At 38.9% G+C, this 27,266-nt stretch overlaps 1 long non-coding RNA gene across 2 annotated transcripts; it reads left to right on the top strand.

The window, feature by feature from the left end:
* Positions 1-280: 280 nt before the first annotated feature.
* LOC130867003 (uncharacterized) lies at positions 281-26,389 on the top strand. 2 transcript variants are annotated; one of them, XR_009056397.1, is made up of 5 exons: positions 281-472; positions 2,875-3,023; positions 22,402-22,525; positions 24,379-24,500; positions 26,334-26,389. It is a non-coding gene; the product is annotated as an uncharacterized LOC130867003 (long non-coding RNA). The 2 variants fall into 2 exon arrangements; XR_009056398.1 differs by lacking the exons at positions 22,402-22,525; positions 24,379-24,500; positions 26,334-26,389 and adding an exon at positions 4,114-4,200 and having other exon boundaries at positions 297-472.
* The last annotated feature ends 877 nt before the right edge of the window (positions 26,390-27,266 follow it).

The following is a 27,266-nucleotide window of genomic DNA, read 5'->3' as shown; positions in this document are numbered from 1 at the left end:
ACTGATCCGACTAGTTCCCCAAATTTACTAATATCCCAGGATTGGGATATTCGGCCAAATAAGAGGGGGAAATGTAGAACTTTAAAAAAATCTGAAGCCATTTCTGACGACTCTCAGTACTTCCCCACCTCCCCTGGGAACCAAGGACATAACAGCTATGCATGCATGTACTGAGATGTTGGAAACTTTCCATCTCCCTGAATAGGGGCAAGATAACCCTTAGGTGTTGACTCAGTTACTGATGTTTTGACTCAGTCCCTGAGAAGGGGCAAAGTGACCTTCAAAAGTTTCCCTTTACTTCATCTGATCTGGCAACCACTCTCCAGCTAATTATTGGTAATAGCCTTTTTGAATAAGCCAATCATAATAGTTAAAGAACAACCCCCTGCCATACGGAGCAGAAGCTGCCAGGCAGGTTTGCAGAAAGGAAACTAGCCTCAAAAAACTACAGCTTCAGGACAGTAAAAGGAAGGTAAATATGCTTCTTTTCCATTTTAAAATTTTGCTTCTTGGTAAAAAATCTTTAGTTTGCAGGCATATAAATTTTTATCCAAGGTAGGTTAATTTCAATACTATGGTTCTATGGGAAAGTTTTAAAATCAAAGATTGTAATACATTCAGAAGATTTTAAAAATTGTTTTGGCTATCCTGAGTTCTTATCTTTTCCTTATAAAGTTGAGGATTGTTCTTTTGAGTTCTATGAGAAATGTTGCTATAATTTTTAATGGACATTTACACTGAATCTGTAGATTGCTTTCAGTGAGATTGTCATTTTTGCTGTGTTTCTTCTATTTTCCCAAGAAAATGGGAGATCTTTTTATTTTCTAATGTCTTAATTTTTTTTTCTTAAAAGAGTTAAAGTACTTATCATACAAGTTTTTCCATTTGTACGGTCTGCTCCTGTGTGGGAGTCGAGTTGTCTCAGCTTAAACTCCTTTCCTGCTGCCAGATGTTGCTTGAGGGTAGACTGCTGAGACTCAGACCTCTTACTAAATTTATCAAGGGCCAGAGTTATACTCTAACAAGGGATAATGGTTAAAAATAAAAAAAAAAAAACAGTTCCCTCTTCATAAGCAGAGATGACAGGACCCAAACTTCTGTCCTGCTTGCTTAGAGTTACTCCAAGATATTTTGTGGTATTCATGACTATTTAAAAGGAGGATGTCTCTTTTATCTTAGGTGTAAAAGAGATACATTTGGGTTGTTTTCAGAATCTGGCTATGATAAAGTTATTCTGCTATAAGCATAGCTGAGCACAGGTCCTTATGGTATGGTTAAACAACTTTTGTATTTAGGCCCAAAAGGGGTATTGCTGAGTTTTAAGGTAGATATTTGCCTAATTTTAAAAAATAACCATACTATGATCCAAAAGTGGCTGTGCCAGTTTGCACTTCCAGCAATGGAGTTTTTTCCTTACCCACATTTTCTTAAGCATAAATTGTTAATAGTAATTTTTAACCTTGGTCATTTTTACAAGGATAAGATAAAACCTCAGAGTTTTGATTTGCATTTTTCTGATGGCTAAAGGATGTTATGTTTGAACATTTTTAAAATGTCTCTCAGTCATTTTTAAGTTCGTCTGTTAAGAGTTTTCAGTTTATGTCTGTAATAAATATTTTTATTAGATTAATTTTTTGATACTAATTTCCTGAGTTCTTCATATGTTTCTAAAATGGGTTTATGATAAGTAAAGATCTTTTCTCACTCTATAGTCTTGTTATACAAAAGTTTCTCAGTTTAGGAGATCTAATTGTTTCTCCTAATGTTTGTGCCACTGAGGCTATGTTTGAGATGTGGCAAAGTGTACTTCTAATTTTTTCTCTGTGAGGTTCAATGTAATTTTTATATGCTGAGGCCTTTGACTTATTTAAACTTGAGTTTTGTACATGGAGATGGATATGGATCTATTTTTATTCTTCTACATGTTGATTTTTAATGAGGCCAACATCATTAGTTTAAATGCTTCCTTTTTCCATTTTCCTATCTGCAAGGCAGACTTGGAACTTAAGAGGGGGATAGCTTATAAACTTTTAATTAGATATTCAATGGTTAAAGCCCTGATTGTAATTTTTTTACGGGAGATATTGAGCCACTAGGTAAAATTCTTACAAAAAACAATGAGCCATTTCCAATAGAGAGTTTTAAAAAGCTGCGTAACAGGTACTCAAACAGGTAAGTATAAATCAACAGGTAAAGTATACAATAATCAACAAGTACAATATATTAATTATGATTCAACTATGGCAAATGTATATATTAAATGTAAAACTTATTCTACAACAGTTTTATGAAAAAGCAAAATGCTGTTTATGGCTAAACCTTCCCAGTTTCACCAATTAAGATATTAAACTCTTAATTTAAAGCAGTAGCCTGTCTGGTACAAAAGGGCAGGATAAAATCTGGGAGATGGTTTAACAAAATATTGACTATGATCAATGTTTCTTATACTAAACAATAGATTCATTAATAATTTTAAGATTGATTTCTGGACAATTGTGTTTGCTCAATTCAAAGGCCAAAACAATATTCTTTTCCCAGATGATCATTGCTACAATTCACACAATAGTATTTTGCTACTGTTATAGCTAAAAATCCCTTAAAGGATTTTATGCTAAATTTTACAAATGGCTCTTCCAATGGAAGAACTGCATATATGGTTAATAATAATAATTAAAAATATATATTTGTGGAGCATACCAAGGCTCCTTTAAAGCAACTTATGAAAGTTGCAAACAGATCCTGATACAAACGGATCTGACATGATGACACCAAGCTTTACTAAGGCAAGGTAAAAAAGCCTTTGCAATGCATTAATGAAAAGACCCGACCCATATATATTTGGGGTTGAGGATATGTTTGTGCTTTTTTTCACAGAAAGAAAATTAGCTGGACATGATGATGTCGTAGCTGCAAACACCTCATAATGGAGTTTGAGGAAAAACGAGTTGAAGAGGAATCCTTGATCCAGTCTTCCCTGCCCCCATGGAAAGGAGTGCCTGCTGAGCTGCTTCCAAACCTGGGAGGTAGGCATGGATGCCCTGCTGAGATGACCTGACCATGAAAACTACAATTTTCTGAGTTTGAATTCTGTTTGCTTTGGAACTAAGATGCAGACTAAACATCTGACTGTTTTAATCTTTAGGACACAGAACTCATTTTGATAAAAACATTAACCACTCTTCACTTAAGAAGGAGGAAAATTAAGGTTTTAACTGTTGCTCAGAGACTGGGACTGGTGATGTTTGATAACAACAATGTCTGTCATTGTACTCTTACTGGAATTGACCTAATGATATCTGTAACTGCTTATAGATGTTGGAAAAAGTTTGACACACCCTGTAAAGTGTTTGGGTTTAATGCATATGTTAAAAATTTTAGATTTTGACCACTTCTCTAACCTTACCAACCCACCTACCTCCTCAACCCTGGAACCCTTGGAGCAGGATCTTTGGTTAAAAAAAATAAGTTAAAACATGTCTCATGACTCTCTCGCCCTCCCTCCTAAAGGAGTTCCTCGCAGTTTTTTCATTGATGATTCACACAGAGGCCCAATGACGGGAATATTGTGGAGTCCTCCCCTGAACAGCACATCATACAGAGCCCGTACAGGACAGCTCAACATGGTATGGTGTCAGGAGATGAGGATCACCCTCCACATAGCCTAAGCCAGGGACCCTGTGGTCAAAGGTCAAAGACCTGCTTACCTTGGTCTTTCTGAGGAGTGACAAAAAAAGGAGGATATGTCAGGAGCCATTTCAGGCTTCTCACATCTCACAGGGCCTTGAGGTGGAAATCTTGAGACAGAAAACTTAAAGTTAGCCAAAACATTACATGCTAACCATGGAGACTCAAGCTCTGGAAAGCATCACAGAGTGTCTTCATGGCTTGCTGCTTATCACTAACAGCAGGTGTTTTAGCCACTCACCTTGCAACTGCCCTGCTTAGCTGCAAAACTGCCCCACTTAGTTGCCTAGTTACCAAGCCCCTCCTTCCCTTCCCCCTTTCCTCAGTTCCCCCTGCCCTAGCTCCTTTCTGAGGAGTATTTAAGACATGAAACTTGCTTCAATAAATGGATGCCTGGCGTCTGTTTCTCTCTCCTCCCATGTCTTTCAGATAGTAATTCTTCAAGACCCTGGAGTAACTTAGGACCTGCTGGGAGGGTCAGGTATATTCCCAGGAGTGGTATTGCTGGAACCTGGGGTAGGTTGATCCCAAATTTCCTGAGAAACTGCCACACTGATTTCCAAAATAGTTGCACAAGTTTGCATTCCCACCAGCAATGGATGGGTGTTTCCCTTATCCCATATCCTCTCCAGCAAAGACTATCATTGGTGTTTTTGATTTTAGCCATTCTGACAGGTGTAAGATGTTATCTCAAAGTTGTTTTAATTTGCATTTACCTGATTGCTCAGGAGGTTAAGCATGACCTTAAGTGTCTTTTGGCCATTTGAAATTCTTCAGTTGAGAATTCTCTGTTCGGTTCAGCGCCCTATTTTTTAATTGGGTTAATTAGCATTTTAAAACCTAGTTTCTTGAGTTCTTTATATATTTTGGAGATCAGACCTTTGTCTGTTGCAGAGTTGGTGAAGATCTTCTCCCTATCAGTAGGTTGCCTTTTTGCCTTAATGACAGTGTCCTTTACCTTACAGAAGCTTCTCAGTTTTAGGAGGTCCCATTTATTCGATGTTGTCCTTAATGTCTGTGCTGCTGGGGTTATACATAGAAAGTGGTCTCCTCATTGGAGCACTGGACTGAAGTCTCACGATCCAAAGGAGGAGCAGAAGGAGAGAGAGAGCACGAGCAAGGAACTCAGGACCGCGAGGGGTGCACCCACACACTGAGGCAATGGGGATGTTCTATCGGGAACTCACCAAGGCCAGCTGCCCGGGGTCTGAAAAAGCATGGGACAAAACCGGTATCGCTGAACATAACAGACAATGAGGACTACTGAGAACTGAAGAAGAATAGCAATGGGTTCTTGATCCTATTGCACGTAATGGCTTTGTGGGAGCCTAGGTAGTTTGGATTCTCACCTTACTAGACCTGGATGGAGGTGGGTGGTCCTTGGACCTCCCACAGGGCAGGGAAACCTGCTTGCTCTTTGGGCTGAGGAGGGAGGAAGACTTGATTCGGGGAGGGGGGGAATGGGAGGTGGTGGCGGGGAAGAGGCAGAAATCTTTAATAATTAAATAAATTAATTAATTAATAAAAAATAAATAAATAAAAAGGAAAAAGAAAAAAAAAGAAAGTGGTCTCCTGTACCCATATGTTGTAGACTACTTCCCACTTTCTCTTCTATCAGGTTCAGTGTGTTCAGATTGATATTGAGGTCTTTAATCCATTTGGACTTGAATTTTTTTTCACGGTGATAGATATGATTTATTTTCATTCTCCTACAGGTTGACATCCAGTTGTGCCAGCACCATTTGTTGACGATGCTTTCTTTCTTCCATTGTATACTCTTAGCTCCTTTGTCGAAAATCAGGTGTTTATAGGTTTGTGGCTTAATATCTGGGTCTTCTATTCAATTCCATTGGTCGACTTCTCTGTTTTTATGCCAATACCAAGCTGTTTTCAATATTGTAGCTCTGTAACAGAGTTTGAAGTCAGGGATGGTAATGCCTCCAGAAGTTCCTTTATTGTATAAGATTGTTTTGGCTATCCTGGGTTTTTTGTTTTTCCATATAAAGTTGATTATTGTTCTTTTAAGGTCTGTGAAGAATTTTGTTGGGATTTAATGGGAATTGCATTGAATGTATAGATTGCCTTTGGTAGAATTGCCATTTTTACTATGTTGATCCTACCCATCCAAGAGCATGGGAGGTCTTTCCATTTTCTGGTGTCCTCTTCAATTTCTTTCTTCAAAGACTAAATTTCTTGTCAAATACATCTTTCACTTCCTTGGTTAGAGTTACCCCAAGATACTTTATGCAATTTGAGGCTATTGTAAAAGGTGAAGTTTCTCTGAATTCCCTCTCTGCTTCTTTATCCTTTATGTATAGGAGGGCTACTAATTTTTTTATTTGATCATGTAACCTGCAACTTCACTGAAGTTATTTATCAGCTGTAGGAGTTCTTTGGTAGAGGTTTGGGGGTCATTTATGTACACTATCATATCATCTGTAAATAGTGAAAGTTTTACTTCTTCCTTTCCAATTAGAATCCCCTTGATCTTCTTATGTTGTCTTATTGCTATTGCTAGAACTTCAAGAACTATGTTGAAGAGATATGGTGAGAGTGGGCAGTCTTGTCTTATTCCTGATTTTAGTGGACTTGCTTTGAGTTTCTCTCCATTTTATTTGATATTAGCTGTTGGCATGCTATATATTGCTTTTATTATATTTAGGTATGATCCTTGTATCCCTAGTCTCTCCAAGACCTTTTTCATAAAGGGGTTTTGAATTTTGTCAAATGCTTTTTCAGCATCTAATGAAATGATCATATGGTTTTTTTCTTTCAGTTTATTTATATGATGGATTACAGTGATAGATTTTCATATGGTGAACCAGCCCTGCATCTCAGGAATGAAGCCTACTTGATTATAATGGATAATTTTTAATGTGCTCTTGGATTCTGTTTGCCAGAATTTTATTGAGAATTTTTACATCGATGTTCATGAGTGAAATTGGTCTGTAATTCTCTTTCTTGGTTGAGTCTTTGTGTGGATATGGAATCAGGGTGACTGTAACTTTGTAAAAAGAGTTTGGCAATGACTCTTCTGATACTATTATGTAAAACACATTAAGGAGTATAGGTATCAGTTCTTCTTGGAAGATCTGATAAAATTCTGCATTAAAACCATCAGGTCCTGGGCTTTTTTTTGGTTGGGAAGATTTATATGACAGCTTCTTTTTCCTCATGACTTATAGGTATATTTAAATTGTTTACCTGGTCTTGATTTAATTTCGGTAAATGGTACTTATCTAAAAAAAGTGTCCATTTCTTTTACATTTTCCAACTTTGTGGCATATACTCTTTTAAAGTAAGACCTAATGATTCTCTGAATTTCCTCAGTGTCTGTTGTTATGTCCCCCTTTTCACTTCTGATCTTGTTAATTTGCATGTTCTCTCTCTGCCTTTTGATTAGTTTGGATAAAGGTTTGTCAATCTTGTTGACTTTCTCAAAGAACCAGCTCTTTGTTTCATTGATTCTTTGGATTGTTTTCTGTGTTTCTCTTTTGTTTATTTCAGCCCTCAATTTGATTATTTCCAGTCTTCTACTCCTCCTAGCTGAGTCTGCTTTTTTTCCTAGAGCTTTCAGCTATGCCGTTAAGTATCTAATGTGAGCGTTCTCCATTTTTTTGAAGTGGGCTCTTAGAGCTATGAAATTTCCTCTTAGCACTGCTTTCATGGTGTCCCGTAAGTTTGGGTAGGTTGTATCTTTATTTTCGTTGAATTCAAGGAAGACTTTAATTTCTTTATTTCTTCCCTGACCCAGGGGTGGTTCAGTAGTTGACTGTTCAGCTTCCAAGAGTTTGTAGGCTTTCTGATGTTAGAATTATTGTTAAATTCTAACTTTATTCCATGGTGATCCGATAAGACACAGGTGCTTACTAATATTTTTTTGTATCTGGGGAAGTTTGCTTTGTTACTGAGTTTGTGGTCAATTTTTGAGAAGGTTCCATGAGCTCTAGAGAAGAAGGTATATTCTTTTCTATTTGGTGGAATGTTCTATATATGTCTGTTAAGATTTTTGATTCATTACCTATATTAATTCTCTTATTTCTCTGTTAGGTTTCTGTCTGATTGACCTGTCCATTGATGAGAGGGGAGTGCTGAAGTCTCCTACTATTAGTGTGTGTGGTTTGATGTCTGCCTTGAGTTCTAGTAATGTTTCTTTTACATAAGTGGGTGCTTTTATATTAGGGGCATAGATATTCAGGATTGAGACTTCATCCTGATGAATTGTTCCTATAATGAGTTTAAAATGTCCATCTCCATCTCTTCTGATTGATTTTAGTTTGAAGTCAGTTTTGTTAGAAATTAGTATGGTCACACCCGCTTGTTTCTTAGGTCCATTTGCTTGAAAAATTTTTTCCCAACTCTTTACTCTTAGTTGATGTCTGTCCTTGTGGTTGAGGTGTGTTTCTTGTAAACAGCAGAATGTTGGATCCTATTTTCGTATCCAATCTCTTAGCCTGTGCCTTTTTATAGGTGAATTGAGTCCATTGATATTAAGAGATTAATGACCAGTGGTTGTTAACTCTGAGTATTTTTTTTTTGGTAGTAGAGTTTGTGTGTTTCCCTTCTTTGAGTTGTGCTGGTGAAGGGTGGCTAGATGTCTGAGTTATTCTGAGCATTGTTGGATTCCTTGGTTTGTGATTTTCCTTCTATTACTTTCTGTAAGGCTGGATTTGTGGCTACATATTGTTTAAATTTGTTTTTATCCTGGAATATTTTGTTTTCTCCATTGATAGTGAACGATAGCTTGGCTGGGTATAGTAGTATGGGCTTGCATCCATGGTCTCTAAGTTTCTGCAGTACATCTATCCAGGACCTTCTGGCTTTCATGGTTCCATAGAGAAGTCACGTGTAAGTCTGATAGGTTAACCTTTATAAGTTACTTGACCTTTTTCCTTTCCAACTCTTAATATTCTTTTTTTATTCTCTATGTTTTGTGTTTTGATTATTATATGGCGAGGGGATTTTTTTTTTTTGATCCAGTCTATTTGGTGTTCTGTATGTTTTTTGAACCTTCATAGGAATATCTTTCTTTAGGTTGGGAAAGTTTTCTTCTATAATTTTGTTGAATATATTTTCTGGGACTTTGAACTGTAATTCCTCTCCTTCTTCTACCCCTATTATTCTTAGGTTTGTTCTTTTTATTGTGTCCCAGATTTCCTGAATGTTTTGTGATGATAATTTTTTGGATTTGCTGTTCTCTTTGATCAGTGTGTTTAATTTCTCTATGGTGCCTTCAGCATCTGAGATTCTTCTATCTCTTGTATTCTGTTGGTTATGATTGTCTCTGTAGTCTCTGTTCATTTACCTAGATTTTCTGTATCCAGTCAGCCCTCAGTTTGTGTTTTCTTCATTGCCTCCATTTCAGTTTTCAAGTCTTGAACTGTTTCCATTATCTGTTTGATTGTTTTTTCTTGGTTTCCTAGGGTATCTATTAGGGATTTACTCATTTCTTCAAACTTTTTGTTATTCTTCTTATCCATTTCTTTAAGGGAGTTTTTCACATCCTGTTTAAGGGACTCTATTGTTTTCATAATGTCAATTTTTTTCTACTTCTTCTGGATTAGGGTGTTCAAGTCCTGTTGTACCATTGCTGGGTTCTTGTGTTTTCATGTTTTTCAGATTGTTGAAGGAATTCTTGCATTGGCGCCTGCCCATCTCTTCCTTCAAATGCTCTCCTATGGAACTTTTGGTACAGGATCAGGTCCCCTTGGTGGCCAGGGACCTCGCAGACAAAAGTCCTACCTGCTGCTGGCAGGCTATTGAAACAAAGGAACTCCCACCCGGTTGCACTCACCACCCTGTCCCTAATCCCAAACAGGCTTAGCTGGGGGATCTTATGGCCCCAAGGAAGGGAGGAAGAATGGAGGGGGTGCCTAGGTGCAAGCTTGGATGGGATAGGAAGAGAGAGGCAGTAGCAGGGAAGAGTAACCCCTGAAGAATGAAGGAAGCTTAGGGGGTCCAGGAATGTCTGTGCTCTGTTTCTTGGGCTTCTGCTCTGGGTCAGGAGAACATTTACCCCTCTCTATATCCATCCATTTGCTTGCAAATTTCAAGATGTCATGATATTTTCTGCTGTGTAGTACTCATTGTGCCATATTTTCCTTATCTATTCTTTGGTTGAGGGACATTTAGGTTGTTTCAATGTTTTGGCTATGATAAAAAAAAGTTGCTATGAACATAATTGAGCACATGTCCTTGTGGTACAGTTGAGCATCCTTTGGGTATGTACCCAAAAGTGGTATTGCTTTGTCTTGAGAAATTAGTTGTTTGCTAATTTTCTGAGAAATCGCCATACTGATATCCAAAGAGGCTGCACCAGTTTGTACTCTCATGAGAAATGCAGGAGTATTCCCTTTACCCCACAACCTCTCCAGCATGAGTTGTCATCAGTGTGTTTTATCTTGGTCATTCTTATAGGTGTATTATAGAATCTCAGAGTTGTTTTGATTTGCATTTCTCTGATGACTAAGGATGTAGAGTGTTTTTATAAGTGTCTTTTGGCCATTTTTTTGATTCCTTTGTTGAGAGTTCTCAGCTTAGGTCTGTACCCCATCTTTATTGGATTATTTGTTGTTTTGATGGCCAATTTCTTGAGTTCTATGAATATTTTGAGATCTTCCCTCCATCTGTTGTGGTCTTGGTGGAGATCTATGCTATTTTAATTACCCTTTTTTGAAGACATTTAAAAGGTAAAGTGTTTATCATATGACAATAGTAATATTAGCATTCACGGCATAATTATTATCAACCTGGCTCTGCACTAACAGCTTGACTGCAATGCAATGCATCCCTAAAATATCTCCATTTGGAAAGTAAACACTACAATCTCTATGTCATGCAAAGAAACTGAGATTCAAAAACAGCAAAGAGAGCAAAGTGATTCATGCTTGCAATCCCAGATTTGGAGGCAGAGGCAGGTGGATATCATAAATTTGAGGACACCCTGGTCTATATAGCAAGTTCTAGACCAGTCAGTGGCCCTATCTCAAACAAATGAACACACACACACACACACACACACAACCTGTTGTGACAAGAAGAGAAATGTCAGCAATTGGCAAAGCTGAGTGTAGGCCCAGAAGTGCCTGATTCCAAGGCCCTTTTCAATACCCTGTCACATATGATGGTGGTGGAAAAGATGATGCAGAAATCCCAAATCCATGCATATTAAAGGAAGAGCCTTTCTATTTATTATGTCCCATTCTTTATTTGAAAATAGCTTTTGAGGACTGCAAAATATAAAATTAATTGATTACTATTCGATTTACTGTTGAAATATGAACGGCAGGGCTGCGTCCCTGGCACCCGGCCACCCGCATGGCTAGCTTATGCCCCAAAATAATTACACGGAAACTGTATTCTTTTAAACACTGCCTGGCCCATTAGTTCTGGCCTCTTATTAGCTAGCTCTTACATATTGATCTAACCCATTTCTAATATTCTGTGTAGTACCACGAGCTGGCTTACCAGGAAAGATCTTAACCTGCGTCTGTCTGGAGTGGGAGAATCATGGCGACTCCCTGACTCGTCTTCTTTCTCCCAGCATTCTGTTCTGTTTACTCTACCCACCTAAGGGCTGGCCTATAAATGGGCCAAGGCAGTTTCTTTATTAAATGAAAGTAACTCCTCCATCATTTCCCCTTTTTTTGTTTAAACAAAAAAGAAAGGCTTTAACTTTAACATAGTAAAATTACATATAACAAAACGGTTATCAAGCAAGAATTACAGTTACAATATTTATATCTATTTTATCTTTTATCATAACTAAGGAAAACTATAACTATAACTAACCATTCTTCAACTCCATCAAAGACTCCAGAAGGATATAACATTACCTAAGTAAACAAGAAATAAGAAACTTCAAACTTTAGAAATGACAGAGACATCTCGCTGCCTGGACAGTCACCCAAAGTTCTTTTGTACTGTTGGGGCATCCATCTTTGGCCTACAGGCCCATAGTATCCAGCAGACACATTTTCATGAAGCAGGAAATTCCAAAGACAGTTCAGTCACTATCTGCTATGTCCTGCAGAATGTCTCGCAGACTCTTTCATGAGTCAGGAACCCCGAAAGACCATCTCACCTTTAGGCAAGTTCAGCAGTCCTCTCTCTGCAGGTTCTTTGTATCCAGTTTATGCATCAGTCCATGCAAGAGCAGTTTCTTGCCCAAATGGCTATCAAACTCCTTAAGGAGCCTCTTCGGTGCCCATCTTCCTCTTGAAGTAGATTGGTGCTGCCAGGAGCAGACGTGTCTCATTATCATGAAAAGCCCTAAGTTATTAAAACATTAAATGTCATATTCTGCAGTCTTTGAAAGATATGAAGAATGCCTTTCTAGCTGAAATATATCTCTATATATCTAGAAAATCTAACTAACATGACTACAAGCTTGACAATTATTGATGATTATCCATTAACAACCTATATTTCCTAATTATACATTACATTCTTTTTTATTTTTTATTTATTTATTTATTTATTTATTTTGGTTTTTTGAGACAGGGTTTCTCTGTGGTTTTGGAGGCTGTCCTGGAACTAGCTCTTGTAGATCAGGCTGGTCTCGAACTCACAGAGATCCGCCTGCCTCTGCCTCCCAGGTGCTGGGATTAAAGGCCTGCGCCACCACCGCCCGGCTATACATTACATTCTTAAGTGAACTACACAATCGCAATACCTTAATCAAGAGCAGAAATACATATACATATAACAAAATTGACCTTAAAATCAATACCAATGCAAATTATTCATACCTATATCATATCCCCCTTTAAATGTAAAAGAATATTCATAAACAATATTTGGGAACATGGGCGCAGTTTTTTCTCTCCAAACTGTTTCCTGCTGAATGGGGGCGCTGTATTCAGATCTTTCATGGTGTAACCTGTGTGTCAGGGTCATCTCAGTCGGCAGTTGAGTGAAGTAATTTTCTGAAGGTGTTCACAGCAACCTTTCAGGAGGGTGTGGTCTATCATACCATATTGGGATAGACGCAATCCACAGAGTCTCATCCTCTGTGAAAACAAAAGAAGACCCTCTCCAAAGCATCATATCCTTAGACCCATATTCTGAAATCATAATACCCTTATATTCATTTTGGTTTAGCTTGGCAGCCCATATAATGAAATGTCTCTCTGCAATTAGCTCCTTTACAGTCAAAAATTTTAAAGAAAACACAATAATACAAAGAATCCAGACTCTCTGTGAATTTTCCATTTTTACATGGCTTATTTTTCTTTATTTCTTTTAATCTACAACTATCTGTACTCTGTCTCTTTAAAGACTTTACCCTTTTTTTAAACCATTAACTTTATTTCTATATTTGTTTTTTCTCTCTCTCAAGCCTACATACAGTCACCAACACTGTGGTCTTTTATGTCTGAATCTGTTTTATTGTGAATCTGTAATTTTTTTACTATCCAGGAGCATTTCTTAAAATGTTAAGCACTTCTTAAAAACTTAAGTTGCAACATGTACAAGTAATACGGTACCACCTGTGCCCTGCCCAGTCTAAACTTTAACTGCGCTGTTATTACAGTAATCACAGTAGTTCCTGCCTGAGACCAGCACAGTTCAGCATGGTGGAGCTGAGCCGCTCCTGCCTCAGAGCCATTTGGTGCCCCTGAGCCACAGCATGCAATGACTTCCTTTTAGGCACACAGAGAGAGTCTAGTTGCCATCAAACAAATCGTAGCATTTTATTCCAAATGCTCCATTCAAAGACTCTTTCTCCCGCAGGAGCCAGACAGAGATCGCAATGGCGGCACAGCCCAGAAAGCCGGCATATTAAAACAGCCAGTTTTTTCCTGCTGCTGAGTCAGAACAATTTCTTTGCCACACGCAACCCACAAACAGCAAAAAACTGTCTTAAATTCTCTCTCTCTCTCTCCTTTTTAAGCCCTCTCAGGTTTTACGTGGAGTTCATTAGCACGTTGGGTGCCACTCTGTTGAAATACGAGCGGCAGGGCTGCGTCCCCGGCACCCAGCTGCCCGCATGGCTAGCTTATGCCCCAAAATAATTACACGGAAACTGTATTCTTTTAAACACTGCCTGGCCCATTAGTTCCGGCCTCTTATTGGCTAGCTCTTACATATTGATCTAACCCATTTCTAATATTCTGTGTAGCACCACGAGCTGGCTTACCAGGAAAGATCTTAACCTGCATCTGTCTGGAGTGGGAGAATCATGGCAACTCCCTGACTCGTCTTCTTTCTCCCAGCATTCTGTTCTGTTTACTCCACCCACCTAAGGGCTGGCCTATAAATAGGCCAAGGCAGTTTCTTTATTAAATAAAAGTAACTCCTCCATCAGATTTACCATCAATGAAATGTACATGGTAAGTACCTTTCAAAGTAATACTATCAGTCAACCATCATGGTTGAAACTTTCTGGATCAATGTGAGGGAATATTTGAGAGGTTATAGAGTACCAGAGATCACTTAATTGAATGGCTCCATTTCTGAGTTGGAGGAATTTGTCCAAGATCATAGAGCAGAATAGGAACAAAAACCAGAATAAAAGTATATGTATGGTTCTTGAACACACTCATTGTCACATAGCTCATTCAATATGGTGTTTTTCTGTGACATTACAGTGTGTGACCTCTATACAGATCACTTTAAAATCTGTTCTGGTATTCCCCATGTAGCCCAAGCTCACTTCAAACCCACAATTCTCATGCCTCTGTGTCCCTTGTGGTATTATAGGCATGCACCACTATTCCTGATTATTAGTGGATTTGGGTGTGCCATGAGATGCAAGGTGCCTAATGCAGTGTTAATATGCAGTAGCCTTGCTTGTTCTCCCCACTTTGAACAAGCACAGAGGCTTTCAAAACCACATTAAACCCTGAAAACAGCAGCAGCTATACTGAGGTGCCCATGCTCTGGCATGTTTCTTTTAAAATCAAGAGACTCTTCTGAATCTCCCTACAGAGACTTGACCAGCTATCAGATTTGCGCATCCTGGTGAGTCAAATACTCCATGCTTGGTGATAGCACCCATCAAACACATACTTTCCAGAGCTCATCTTGCCTCAGTCAAGGGAGCAGATGTGAATTTTTACCTACTGTTTTCTTTCTTTTGGAGCCCCAACATCTGAAACTGTCCATAGTACAGAGTAAGAACTCAATAAGTACCCACAGAATGAAAGAAACTGCAATATTATGGGCTCAATTGTTATATGAAGTAATCTCCAAAAATGCTTTCTGTGAACCACCAAGGACACTTGACAAGCTTGCTATAGTGGCACTTGCCTGTGATACTATCACTCAGTAGTATGGAGAGTTGGAGGTCATTGGGATTACACAGGGAGACCTTAGGTCAAGAAAATCACTTTAGATTCCAAAAGAGGTCATGAAACATGGATCTATGGTTTCCTCTGAGTAACACTTGTGGAAAACAGTGAGAATTTTGGGGGACCAGAATGAACCATATTCTCCCTGGCTATTTCAGAGAAAATGCAGGATGAGAGGATCAGTTGCACATCTAAATTCAAACTTCCTCATCTTACAAATGCTGGAAATAAATTCCAGAGAGTGGGACCTGCTAGAGGTCCCATACTCTTCTCACTCATTTGCCATTCAGCCAGAATGGACCTGAGATTGTCGGAGAAACAAGGGTGAGGAGTCATTGTTTTTTAGGCAGGTAGAGTTCTCCTCCTCAGAATTTTTCCTGAGTATGAGAGTTTCTCTCATACTCCTTATACATTATGTATAAGGAGAGACAACCCTCTATTGGTTGAATCATCCCTTTTTTATAGTTCCTTAAGTTCTTCCCTTTGTTTTTGTCTGTCCCTCAATATGAGTCAAACATGGTTTAAAACAGTGATGCTATACAGAAAAAAAGAAGAAATACAGCTCTTCCAACATTTCTGGAAAAGAAACAGCTACTTGCAAATTGCTCACAGCATAGGTTTTAGCTTGCAGTGGCAGGAGATAACAAGCAACTTGGCTGTCTGTCTGCTTACTCACAAAACACTTGAAACTAGTTGGAGCCAGGTGATGGTGGCGCACGCCTTTAATCCCAGCACTCGGGAGGCAGAGGCAGGCGGATCTCTGTGAGTTCGAGGCCAGCCTGGTCTACAAGAGCTAGTTCCAGGACAGGCTCCAAAGCCACAGAGAAACCCTGTCTCGAAAAACCAAAAAAAAAAAAAAAGAAAGAAAGAAAGAAAGAAAGAAAGAAAGAAAGAAAGAAAGAAAGAAAGAAAGAAAAGAAAAGAAACTAGTTGGAAATTCAAAACATTTTTAAAATTTTTTTATTGATATTTATTGAGCTCTACACTTTCTCTGCTCCCCTCCCTGTCTCTCCCCTCCCTTCTTCAATCCTCCCTGAAGGTCCCCATGCTACCAATTTACTCAGGAGATCTTGTCAAAAGACAATTTCTACACTTTCATTTTTTTTTCTTTTTTAAAGTATTTTTATTTTTGTAAGTTTCATACATACATATATACTCCACTCCCATCCCCAGATACCTTCAATATTTTTTCTTCCTAACTTCATAACCCCCTTTTAAGTAATCTACTGGGTCTAATTAGAACTGTTTAAAAGTACTTTTGTGTGAAGAAACTCAGTGGTGCAAGGGCACCTTGGCTGTGCTTACACCCCAAAGAAAAGTGGCAATCTCTTCCCCATCAGCCATCAACTGCCAATAGCTCCTCAAAGGGTGGTGAAGGCTCAGGATGACCTTCCCCATCACCCATCAGCTGCCAATACCTCCTTAAATGGGTGGTGAGGCTCAGGTTGACCTTCCCTATTCATGCTAGAGTTTTAGCTGGTTTGGTCTTGTGCAGGTAACCACAGTTGCTGAGTTCATGGGTGAAATGGCAATGTCTTATCTAGAAGACAACATTTCAAAGCATCCCTCCCCATCCTCTAGTTCTTAAATTCTCTCCTCTTCCTCTTTGGCAATGTTCTCTGAGTCTTGGGGTAGGTTTATAAACATGTCCCACCTATGATTGAGATCTCTCATAGTCACTTTTTCTTCATACTTTCATTAGTTCAGACACTGCATAAACCACTGCCCATTGTCAAAAGAAGCTTTTCTGACCAAGGTTGAGAGCAGTACAAATTTAGAGGTATAAGCATGAACGCATAGAAGACAAGTTGACTTAGCAAAAACAACAACAGTATGTTCCCCTCAGAACCTGTGGATGTTTGATAAGTTTCACAGTACCAGGCAGAAATCCTCTCATTCAGATCAGGCTTCAATATACTCCGAAAGTGGTTGGTTGCCCTAGTAATATTCATTGTGCTATTTGACCAGTGGGCTCATCTTGCCCAGCAGACTGGTATTGTAGTATACAGGGAGAGGAGGGGGTAAAAACAGGGGAGGTGACAGGGATGAGATAATTAGCCAGAAAAAGTACAGATCTTGTATCAGACATCTTTTCAGAAGCTACTTTGATACTTCCTACTTTTCAAAAAAATTATTTATTAAAAATTTTGACCTCTTACTCCATTTACCTTTCACTCTCACCCTTCCTCTCCCTCCCCAGTCTTAAGAGAAGTCAGGGTTCCCTGCCCTGAGGGAAGTCCAAGGCCGTCCCCACTTCATCCAGGTCTAGGAAGGTGTGCATCCAAACAGACTAGGCTCCCAAAAAGCCAGTACATGCAGTAGACTCAAAACCCAGTGCAATTATCATTGGCTTCTCAGTCAGTTCTCATTATCAGCCACATTCAGAGAGTCTGGTCTGATCACATTCTCATTCAGTCACAGTCCAGCTGGCCTTGGTGAGCTCCCATTAGATCAGTCACACCATCTCAGTGGGTGGACGCACCACTCACAGTCCTGACTTCCTTTCTCATGTTCTCCCTCCTTCTGCTCTTCATCTGGACCTTGGGATCTCAGACCAGTGCTCCAATGTGGTCCTCTGTCTCTATCTATCTCCATCGATTACAAGATGAAGGTTTTATGGTGATATGGACGATATTCATCACTGTGGATATGGGGTAAGGCCAGTTCAGGCATCCTCTCCTCTGCTGACCAAGGACCTAGCTGGGGACATCTCCTTGGACACCTGGGAAATGCTCTACAGCCAAGTCTCTTGTCAACCCTAAAATGGCTCCCTTAATCAAGATATCTTTTTCCCTGCTACCATATCCACTCTTCCTCCATCTCAACCATCCCATTCTCCCAAGCTCTCCCCAATCCTCCCCTTCTCCCTTCTCTCTCTCCCTCTCCCCTTCTCCCTACCCCACCCCCACCCCATGCTGCCCACTTTTGCCCAGTGGTCTTGTCTACTTCCAATATCCAGGAGGATATATATATTTATCTTTGGGCTCACCTTCTTATTTAGCTTCTCTAGGATCATGAATTACAGGCTCAATGTCCTTTGTTTGTGGCTAGAATCTACTTATGAGTGAGTACATACTATATTTATCTGTTGGGGTTTGGGTTATCTACTCAGTAAAGTGTTTTATATTTCCACCCATTTGCATGCAAAATTCAAGATGTCACTGTTTTTTTCCGCTGACTAGAATTCTAATGTGTATATGTGCCATACTTTCTTTTCCATTCTTCTATTGAGGGGCACCTAGGTTGTTTCCAAGTTCTGGCTATTACAAATAGTGCTGCTATGAACATAGTTGAGCAAATGCTTTTGTAGTATGATTGGGCATCTCTTAGGTACATTCCCAAGAGTGGAATTGCTGGATCGTGAGTTAGGTAGACTTCCAGTTTCCTGAGAAACCACCACACAGATTTCCAAAGTGGTTGCACAAGTTTACATTCCCACCACATCCTCTCCAGCAGAGGCTATCATTGGTGTTTTTGCTTTTAGCCATTCTGGCAGGTGTAAGGTGGTATCTCAAAGTTGTTCTGATTTACATTTCCCTGATCACAAAGGAGGTTGAACATGACCTTAAGTGTCTTTAAGCCATTTGAACTTCTGTTGAGAAGTCTCTGTTCAGTTTAGTGCCCCATTTTTTAACTAGGTTAATTTAATTAGAGTTTTAATATCTAGTTTTTTAAGTTCTTTATATATTTTGGAGATCAGACCTTTGTCTGAGGCGGGGTTGGTGAAGATCTTCTGCCATTCAGTAGGCTGCCTTTTTGTCTTAATGACTTTGTTTTTTGCTTTAGAGAAGCTTCTCAGTTTCAGGAGGTCCCATTTATTCAATGTGGCTCTTATTGTCTGTGCTACTGGGGTTCTACTCAGGAAGTGGTCTCGAGTGCCCATGTGTTGCAGACTACTTCCCACTTTCTCTTCTATCAGGTTCAGTGTGTTCAGATTGATATTGATGGTCTTTAATCCATTTGGACTAGAGTTTTGTTCACGGTGATAGATATAGATCTATTTTCATTCTTCTACAGGTTGACATCCAGTTATGCCAACACCATTTGTTAAAGATGCTTTCTTTCTTCAATTGTATACTTTTAGCTCTTTGTCAAAAATCAGGTGTTCATAGGTTTGTGGGCTAATATCCGGGTCTTCTAATCGATACCATTGGTCAACATCTCTGTTTTTATGCTAATACTGTGCTGCTTTCATTACTGTCGCTCTGTAATAGAGTTTGAAGTCAGGGATGGTAATGTCTCCAGAAGTACTTTTATTGTATAGGATTGTTTTGGCTATCCTGGGTTTTTTGTTTTTCCATATAAAATTGATTATTGTTCTCTCTAGGTCTGTGAAGAATTTTGTTGGGATTTTGATGGGGATTGACTCTATAGATTGCTTTTGGTAGAATTGCCATTTTTACTATGTTGATCCTACCAACCCAAGAGTATGGGAGATCCTTCTATTTTCTGATATCCTCTTCAATTTCTTTCTTCAGGGATTTAAAGTTCTTGTCAAATAGATCTTTCACTTCCTTGGTTAGAGTTACCCTAAGATACTTCATGCTATTTGTGGCTATCGTGAAAGGTGAGGTTTCTCTGATTTCCCTCTCTGTTTCTTTGTTCTTTGTGTATAGAGGGCTACTGATGTTTTGGAGTTGATTGTGTATGCAGCCACGTTACTAAAGGTGCTCATCAGCTGTAGGAGTTCTTTGGTAGAGTTTTTGGAGTCACTTATGTACACTATCGTATCATCTGCAAATAACAAAAGTTTGACTTCTTCCTTTCTGATTTGAATCCCCTAGATCTCCTTATATTGTCTTATTGCTATTGCTAGAACTTCAAGCACTATATGGAAGAGGTATGGAGAGAGTGGACAGCCTTGTCTTGTTCCTGATTTTAGTGGAATGGCTTTGAGTTTCTCTCCATTTAATTTGATGTTAGCTGTCGGCTTGTTATATATTGCTTTCATTATATTTAGGTATGAACCTTGTATCTCTAGTCTCTCCAAGACCTTTATCATAAAGGGGTTTTGAATTTTGTCAAATGCTTTTTCAGCATCTAATGAAATGATCATATGGTTTTCTTTCTTTAGTTTATTTATATGATGGATTACATTGATAGATTTTCATATGTTGAACCAGCCCTGCATCTCTGGAATCTTAATCATAATGGTATGGTTATGGATAAACTGTTACATCTGGAGAATGAAGTAGTCAGTTCTAAAAATTAATAGATTATGAAGCCATGAAAAGATAAAGATCTTTAATACATACTGCTCAGTGAAAGAAACCAAAAGATACTTTAAAACTTTGCACACATTAATTCGTTATTTAACTGAGTTATTTGTGAAAAGAAAATTACAGACTTACCTTATTAATAACTGTTATAGTAATAAATATTAAGCTAGTCCCTCAATATCTATAGATTGGTAGACTCATGAGTAAAAATGGGATTCAGATGTCTGATAAAAGCTTTTAACATGTTTATTTCAAAGGTACCATAGAGTGCTTAACTAGAAACTATGAAATATGAAAATTTGGGAATAATTGAACTTGGTTTTTTCTCGTCTATTTTTCTTTTTCAACAAATCATTACTTTTATGTTAGATTTCAGTAGCCGACCTCCCAGGTTTGATGGAAGGAGCACATATGAACAAAGGAATGGGCCACAAATTCCTTGAGCATTTAGAGCAAACCAAACAACTGCCTTTCTTGTAAGTCATACATTCCAGTGTGAAGTTCACATGAGTTAGCTTGGTTTCCCTAGAAATACTTTGTAAGTAAAATTAAAGATAATGTGACACAAACCCCATTTTTATCATTACTGGTCTGTTTTTCATCCTGTAGAGGTATCAAAGGCTTTTACAATCTGGTGGCATCAGAGCCATCTTAGATGTGTGATCATACTCTATAAGTTCATATCATGATAAGATCATTGGGCATGTTTTCAGAATGTAGCTCTGGTATATTAAGTACATGACTGTACTAATAAATATCACTACAGTAAGTCTGTGTCAACAGGGACAAGTCAGTAGATCATTGTTTATAGCGTGGGGATGGAAATACTTTTGCTACTGCAGTGTGTGTACGTTTGGCCATACTTACCAAGACTTGATTCCTGGAGATTTTGGCATGCTCTTCTATAGTATCTTATATTCTTAATTGGTGATGCTTAAGTTATGGATGAGATTGCTTATAATAGTATCAATTATCTGTACTAGGTTTTCACCAATGACTCATTTAATAGTGATGCTTATAGCTATCATAACAACTCAATTTCTGTTCTTGCACTTCATGACTAAGTTGCCAGTAAAACGGACATTGAGAAATGATTCTTTGTTGAAATTATTCAGAGAGAAGACATTGATAAACATAGAACTGAGCAATCATTTTATGTACTGGGTTCTCTCTTCTCTTTTTTTAGGTTGATATTTTGGGATTTCAGCTCTCTTCTATAACTCCGTACAGAACTCCCTTTGAAACAATAATACCTTTTACAGAAGTAAGGTGTTTGTGGGGTTTTTTCTGTGTTCTGGAGCTAGTTCTCCTTTTATGTGAGTCACACAGTAATCAAAATAATCACCTTTTTAAAGATTTTATTCAGTTAAAGAATCAAAGTTGCTGTTTCCAGTTCTTCAGTATTCCCCTTTTCTCATTATTATGTGGGTACTGCTCTCTCGTGCCCCATGTCTCTTCTCAGCTGACCTTGTTTCTGCCCTGGTGTCTGTCTTCTTTTGAAGCATTCCCCACTTAAAAAACTCTGCTCACTCTTTTCTCCTTTTGTGGAGGTACTGATGGTCAAGCCATGAACGTTGCACAAGCATTCCACCATTAAGCTGAAATCACAGCACTTGTCTTACCATTTAAGCAAGGTTACTGAGACTTATTTGTGATCTTACCCACTGCCATTATTTCCCATTGCTTACAATGAACGTAGCCTTGACTGCCAAATCTGTAACCGATGGCCAGCTCTTTGCTCCTGCTTTAGACTGGGTACTTACTAGGCATCTGTGACTGAGTGACATGTTAACCACTCACAGTCAGAAGCAAAATTACCCAATCTGTTTTGTTTTAATTCTTTAGCAACCCCCACAGCATTTGAGATTTACTAAGTACATATGCCTTTTCTGAGAATGCAACAATACTGAATTGTTATTTTTGGCCTATGAGTCTTTTCTCTGTTGAGTCTAGTTACTTTCATTTGGCTATCGGCACAAAATCAGCTGCTTCTGAGAAGTCATGTGAGCTAACATCTTATTCACATGGTTTAGTAAAAAGCATTTTCTGAATTTCCTTGGTTGGTTTTATAGTTGTTTGGATTTATTGCCCTGTGGTGATGTGAATAAGCCCTAGATTTTCCAGGTCATTAAAGAAATATCGCCATAGTATTCATTTATATACATAGTGATATAAAATTACTTGGTTTTTCTTTTTATTTAAAGGAGTTGGAGTTATACAAAGAGGAACTGCAGACAATACCTGCACTCTTGGCAGTTAATAAGATGGACTTGCCCGATGCCCACGTTAACCTTGACGAACTGATGAAGCAGCTCCAGAACCCCGCAGGTAGAGCGTCATTCACTTCTCTGTTCCTCAGTACTAGCTGCATCACAGAATGTTGGGGCATTTTTGGTGAAGGGGTTAAGGTTTTGAGACAGGGTTTCCTGTAACCCAGTCCTGCCTCCACCTCCCAGGTGCTAGGGTTATAAGTATATAATATCCTGACCAATGATAGCAAAAATCAATGGGAAAGAAAATCAGTAGTTTCTACTCTGAGAAACTATATTTGAACTCATAATGTATAAGCACTGAAGTAGCATTGACCAGTCATTATCAAATCTCAAAATGATGATGCAGTTAAGTTAGAAAAAGAAAAGAAACATTACTTTGGTCCAAAAAGGTAAAGTTTTATAAAGAATTAAAATTTATGTGGACCTTTTAAGCATACGGGAGAAGGCCCAAGATGTCGCAGCCATCAAGAGCACACGCTGTGGTGAAGGACCAGAGTTTGGTTTCCAGCATCCATGTCAGGACCTCGTAGCTACCTGAGCTCCAGCCTCAGGCAGGTTTGCTGGCCCTTGTGCTCACACACATCTGTAACCCAGACATCCATTATTAAAGATAAAATAAATCTTTTTGGTTGGTTGGTTCTTGGGTCTGTTTGTTTTTATTTTTTCTTATTTTTAGACAGGGTTCTGTAATGTTTGCCTGGCTGGCCTAACAATCACTGTGTGAACCAGGTTGGCTTTAAACTCAGAGATCCACCTGCTTCTGCCTCCTCAGTGCTGAGATTAAAGCTGTGTACCAGCTAAAAATAAAATAAAACTTTAAGAAAAAGAAGACAAAACCAAAACAGAGGAAATGTGGGTTAAAGGGGGAAAAGTCTACAGCTAACCATGAAGCGTGAGCAGGTTTTATCAACTCCACAATTTGTCTCTCCAGTATACACTGCACTATTAACAAACCCAGTAGGGTTTTACCTGTGTTTAAGATTTTATACATGTCTGGGTGTTTTTTCTGTGTGTTTGTCTGTGTACCATGTGCATGCCCAGTAGAAGGTGTCAGATCTGGGACTGGAGTTACAGTTGTTAGCTAGCTCGCTGGAACTGAACCTGAGTTCTCTGGAAGAGCAGCCAATACCCTTGACTGCTGAGCCATCTCTCCAGCTTGAGACCTAGTAGTTTTAAGGTTTAAGAGGTATTTTGTTTTACTACATTAATTTAGTAACTCTGAAGAATATCAGTTTTTTAGAAAAGAACATCTAGTCCTGTGTTTATGTGACACAGAAAATACATCCTCTGACTAAAAGGATTTTTCTTAAATTTCTTAAATGAAAATATTTCCACTATATAAAGAAACTCAAGGGTCTGTCTTAGTCACTGTTCTGTTTCTGTGAAGAGGCACCACGACCAAGGCCACTCTTACGAAGGAAAGCATTTAACAGGGGACTTAGTCCATTATCATCATGGGGCAGGGAGCATGATCCTAGAGCAGTATCTGAGAGCTGCATACTGGGCCACAGGCAGAAAGAGAAACAGAGATGAGAGACACTGGGCCCTATCTGGGCTTTTTGAAATGCCAAGCACACATACTTTCTCCAACAAGGCCACACCTCCTGATCCTTCTAATCCTAGCAAAGAGTTCCACTTGTGCTGACTGAAGATTCTAATGTGTACGTGTGCAGGGGCCATTCTTATTCAGACACCAGAGACTCTCCACAGTTTGGAGAACTGGCTGTTGTAAAACACGGCTATCCTATAGTGACGATGGTTTTAGCTTCTGGGTCTAGGAGAAAACAGCCTCTGTTGAAAGTCTCAATTCTGGAATGATTTGTAGGCCTAGTCTGATCTGAAAGTTGCTTAGTATGTGACTATATTTGTACTAACATCAGAACATTTCCTATGGCACACTGATTCTAGCCCTGGTTGCTGCTATGAAATGGCTATGACAAGATATTTCTACCATGGCCGAACAGAGACTATGCTCGTGTACAGCCGAGGCAGTCAGCTGGTGCCAGTCCATGCAGGATCCCTCTACCAGTGTGAGTATTGGAAAGAAGAAACTCACAGCATTGGCCTTGGAGTGACTTCTTTGCTGCTGTCCCCCCTAGATCATTAAAACACTTTAAGGCATTTTTCCTAAAGTTGTCAAAGTATTAATTTGCCACTGAAGTGTGCCAGGAACACTGGTCAGCGGATCTGAAAAGAACCCCATGAGTGTCTTTTGTGATTTTCTAAGCCAGATGACTTCAGTACAGAGTTTTTTAGCACTGTTGGTCTCCATTTAGACCAGCATCAGTACAGTGTAGAACTCTCCGAAGACCTTTGGAAGAAGGCTTTTCGTCGTGTAGCTGGAGGTCTAGTTTTTGCTTGAAGTCACTAGAACAAGAACTTTCTAAGTATTTAGACAATATTAACTTGAAATTTTGCCTGTTTTAATTTGAAGAGACATAAATGTGTATACAGATGCACACCTATTTCCTTTATACCCAGGGATGGAGCTTACCTACCCGGGTTAGGAGAGAAGGGAAGACAGATGACTACTTACAGTGAACTGCTTGCTCACTCTATGTTAGAATCACATACATACATTTATTTATTTGCTGAGATCTTAGTTCATCCTCAGAAAACCGAGTTTATCTTAAATTTGACTGATAAATATTAGAGGTGTTGATGAGCTGGCATAAGGATATGAGTGTTTTAGCATAGAACCTTGACTTTTTACTTCCTTATTCTACTGCCTTTCTGTCCCCATAGAGCCTTGACTTTTTACTTTCTTCTTTTCTGCAATTGGAAAGAGCAGTGCTGAAAACTGCTTGGAGACATTTAAATATTAATAAACAAAAAGTGGAATTTTAAAACTAAAAATGCAGTTTCTATGAAAATAACACAAACTCCCCTGAATGGGTGATCTGAAAGGAAGGAACCAAGGAACACCGATTTTTTTTTACTGTAATTATACAGTTTGCAGCAAAAAAGGAGAAGTGATTAAATATTCTGTGTAGTCCAACAAAAATATAGTACGAGCCATGAGTGTGAGTCATATATATAATTTTTAATTCTCTAGTATTAACATCGGAAAGAAGTAAAAAATGAATGCAAGGTAATTAATTTTAATTGCATTCAATCTAGCATGTCTGAAACAGTATTTCCACACGTGACCACTTGTAAAGGGTATTATAAGATATGACATTTTTTCCTCCACTGTGGGTCTTTCATGCCAACAGACGTTTACCACTCAACAGTACCTCTCCACGTAAAGGGCACAAGTCAAGCGCTAGAGAGCTGCATGGCATGGTGGCTACCACACTGGACATGCACAGTGTCCATACCACAGTGGAAATGTAGCTATAAGAAATATTTAAAAACTCACATACCATGGGTATTTTAAATATATTATACTATCATCTAACATAAACAGTCTCTACTTTTTATGATCACTTGTTCCTGGATACAAGGCCATTGTGAATTCAGTCATTAATTCACTCAAATAACATTCACTGATTATTACACATGACTAAGTAGTTAAAATAAAGACTTCTATACTCAAGATGGCAGAGAGCCAGAGCCACAATTTAGTAGGGAAGAAAGGGGGGCAGGTGATGATAAAGAAAAGACCTGGTGTTGAGACTGGCTCTTGGCACTATAAATTCCAGGTTAGCAACTTACTATCTCCAAAATAAAATAAAACAGACTGCCAGCAAAGAAGGGAGTACAACATGGTTCAACATCATCCTCAGCTACATAGCAAATTCAAGGCTGTATAGATTACAGGAAACCCTGTCTCAAGGGGAAACAAGCAAACAAAAAACAGGAGAACAAAAGGACCCCAAATCTTCGCATAACTCTCCAGTAGTCTTGTTCTCTGATTTCAGCCCCTCACACAGAGGGAAGAGATGGGGCACGCAAAGGGCAATGGAGCTGTTGATGATGGAGAAGACATTGGAGTTAAGACAGTCCCCGAATTCTTGCTAATTCATTAAACTACAGCTATCACATGGGTGCACACATACGTGCTTGCATGCACACACATGCATTCAATGCACACCAATTTTTTTAAATACACTAAAGCTTTTTGTAACTTTATTCTGATCTCTCCTTGATTTCCCAAAACCAGCAGTTTGGGGCCCTACTTCAAAGACACAGGATAAAGAAACGAACATCTTGAGAACAGGAAGATTCGTCCAGGCACAAAGCATAAAAAGCTCTCATCAGAGCCTGATGAAGACACCAGTGATGCGGACGCAGTGAGGACAGTCAGTGTCTTTCCCTGAGCAGTATGTGATGCTGTGTTAACAAATGAGCTAATTTCTGAACTCACTTTTACCCAGTACCATTCTGTACTGACTTCCACAGACCACGAAGGATAAAGTTTCTCCTTCACAAAACACAGGGGCTTCTGCCTGTTGGTCACCCAAGTAACAAGACAGTACGCAGCAGCCAGCTTAGGAACAGGCATGCGCTTTATCTGCTAAGGTAATAAATAACTGTACCTAAAAATGAGCAGGAAACACTTGAGAAAATTAACTTCAAGAAAGAAATAAAAGCAGAGAAAAGAGCTGTAGAGCGCCAACCCCACTAATACACAGTTCCAGGGGCCACTTGCACGTGGTAACTATGGAGTCACACTGACAGCTGGTGGACCCACTGGCACTTAGACAGGCCCTGATTTTTTCATTTTACTAGTTTTAAATTGCCAGGCTTTTTGTTTTTGTTTTTTAAATTACTTTCACATGACATACATATTGGTATTTTTCCCACATGTAATATGCTTTTCCTCCCAGTCAGAGTTACACAAATATTGTCTG

The sequence above is a fragment of the Chionomys nivalis genome, chromosome 26, assembly GCF_950005125.1.
Source record: "Chionomys nivalis chromosome 26, mChiNiv1.1, whole genome shotgun sequence".
Taxonomy (NCBI): domain Eukaryota; kingdom Metazoa; phylum Chordata; class Mammalia; order Rodentia; family Cricetidae; genus Chionomys; species Chionomys nivalis.
The sequence above is the reverse complement of the archived record's forward strand: the minus strand, read 5'-3'. Positions and strand labels throughout refer to the sequence as shown.